Source organism: Ciona intestinalis, unplaced genomic scaffold (assembly GCF_000224145.3).
Source record: "Ciona intestinalis unplaced genomic scaffold, KH HT001119.1, whole genome shotgun sequence".
Lineage (NCBI taxonomy): Eukaryota > Metazoa > Chordata > Ascidiacea > Phlebobranchia > Cionidae > Ciona > Ciona intestinalis.
The window spans coordinates 2,928-5,760 of record NW_004191440.1 but is presented as its reverse complement, the minus strand read 5'-3'; the positions used below and the strand labels follow the sequence as shown (position 1 = coordinate 5,760).

Genomic DNA, 2,833 nt, shown 5'->3' with positions numbered 1-2,833 from the left:
TAATGGCAACATAATTTTTCTGTTTGTAAATCTTTACTGCGTATATCAGCACAGACATAAAATTACCCCAATAAGTGATAAAACCTAAATTTAATAACGAACCTGATACACCATATCTTTAACAATATCTACCCCTACTATACGTGGAAGTATTATTACAAGAACCGACCGCACAAGCATAGTTTAAAAAAAAAACTTCGCATAACCTTGCTAAATCAATGCAAAAAGACACGTTGCTATGGACTTAGCTTGGAAGACATCCTCTCGGTCGCTACCTATCGATATTTTTGTGGCAAGTGGTCTATTGAAGCGCGCCATTTTGAATCGTATGTAACCCACTTGTCTATTATCGCATATTCGTAATGTGTTTTTTGGGTTAGTTTTAGGCATGAAAAACTAATTTAATCTGCACCAAAAGTTAACCTACGGCAGATTTTTAAACTCTTATGCTTTTGCGTTTTTAAAAGCGACGATTAACCCAACTTTTACTGACGATTTACGTGAGAAACTTTAAAATCCTAAAACAGTTTAACAAGGTGTTGCCATAATCCGGCAGTCTTCCAGTCAGTTGTTTAAAATTTATCTATTGGTAATTTATTCTAGTTAAGAATAATACTTTTTTTAAAGGTTAAAAACTTATTTAATTTAAACAAAAAGTTTACATATGATTAAAAACGCCCTGAAAAGTTTAAATTATTGGTACTAGTATTGTCCAGACACCCAATATTTATATTAATATTGCATTTTATAGTAGAGGGAAGGTGGACACTAGTAAAAAATCCTCCGATACGTTACACATTAGGCTGGTGGGAAGTGTTAGTGGCTGGTAGTTATGGGTTAGTAGTTAGCATATAATATAAGGATTCTTCGCTAGCACCAGAAAAATATTTGCAATGTTTGTATTTTACTGGATTTCAAATAACAGGCATTGATAAACGTTTTCAATTGATTGGTTATTGAAATTATGTGAGAATTTTTATCAATTTATTCTTATAGATGTATTAGTCAATAGTTGTTTATTATGAATGGTGCTTTCATACAAATATAATATAGTGGTAGTGGTAGAGTAGTATATGAGAAAACAAACTACACTGTACATACAAGTTTATTTTCAAAGAAGTTTTATATCAACATTATGTCAAAACAGGAAACGCAATGCAGTGCATTTGGATGCAGTAAAGGAAGAAAGGTTGAGGAGAATCGTTATTGAAGGTAATGCAAATAAAGAGACGGGTATACGGCAATAAAGAAACCCCATTCACAAACTTATCACTCTTGAGTCCTGATGATCATACAGACAGTGTTTGCAACTAAAAGCAAGAAAATCATATTTTAGAAAAGAAGATAGGACAACACAACAGATTATATAAATCTACAAACAGTACAATAAAAGTTTGCGAAGAAACTGAAATAAAAGTTGAGGGGCTTCTTTTAACTAGCAAGGGGAAATTACCATAAATGAAGGTATGGGTATGGCCTTAACTTTGCAGTTCTTTCTTTATAAACCATATATACCTATACAATAATTAAGAAACTATATTTAAACAATAAAAAATAATTTATTCTATCGTATCTTACAACACATTCACATAGCTTAAATTGTTATCCTTGTAGGTAAAGGGATGCCATTAGCTATTGTCGCATCTGTTTTGTCGGATAACAGTCAGTTGTATGAACTAAATGATCATATGACTGATTCTTATGTTATGGACAAGAACAACCATGTATTTCATCTCATCAAATCATCACTTGCATTGGCATATTGCAACATTCGGTTTTATCATCCAGGAAAGAAATTCAATCGAACTGTTGCTGGACAATTGGTATGAACAAAGTTAAATAAATTGGTCCTGTTCAATCACCAATAGCAATATTGTTTATTGCAGTACAAAACACTTTATAGTAGTACTAGTAGTCTAATAGATATTTATATTTTGTTTCCTAGAAGTATATATATATTTTTTTAAATTAAATTTTAAAATCAATTAGAAATCAATCAAATATTTTAAAAATTTGTAGTCAATAGTTGCATATACGGAGATAGCATATTTTCTTTATCCTGTTGGAGCCAGCAAGCTGTTTTTAAGACCATGAGTGACCAGTTCACAGTGAAATTAACTAGATAATGATATATTATATTGGAAATCTCCTAATATAAAAATCTTGTTATGATAATATAATCTTTGCAGGTGTGCTATGAGCTAGTACTGTTTAGTTACCTAAGATTTACTGGCCACAAATTATGTGTCGCAGAGACCTGGATTGAGTGGCTGGTAGAGAGAGATTAGTTTCCACCACTGATGCTCTTCACTGGAAACAAATCACCAACAAGTAAATATAAATAACTAACTGGAAGACTGCCGGATTATGGCAACACCTTGCTAAACTATGTTTGGATTTAAAAGTTTCTCACGTAAATCGTCAGTAAAAGTTGGGTCAAATGTCGGTTTTAAAAACGCAAAAGCTTAAAGGTATATAATTACAGACTCAGTAAAATAAAATCCGACGTAGGTTAACTTTTTGTTTAGTTTACACTAGTATTTCCCAAAGTTAGTATAGACCAAGTTAGGAAACGGCGCTCGTGTCCGCCATTACGGAGCCCACAGAGCGTGAATCGCCTATACAAATGCATGGTCGGCATGTGTTCATTTAGTTCTTGTAAGCGATACAAAGCTAAAAACACGTATAGCGGTTGTTTTAACATATAAAATATAATTTCTAATATAAATCTTGTTATATAATATTAAATCTAGGAATTAATGTGGAGTAAATTAGTATTTTGACTGGTTTTCGGCGTACAGTGTGGTTTAACAGGGTACTTTACGTTGGCGAT

At 32.2% G+C, this 2,833-nt stretch overlaps 1 long non-coding RNA gene across 1 annotated transcript; it reads left to right on the top strand.

The window, feature by feature from the left end:
- On the top strand, positions 1-2,532 carry LOC113475656. Its single transcript, XR_003397406.1, has 3 exons — positions 1-1,464; positions 1,615-1,823; positions 2,254-2,532. It is a non-coding gene; the product is annotated as an uncharacterized LOC113475656 (long non-coding RNA).
- The last annotated feature ends 301 nt before the right edge of the window (positions 2,533-2,833 follow it).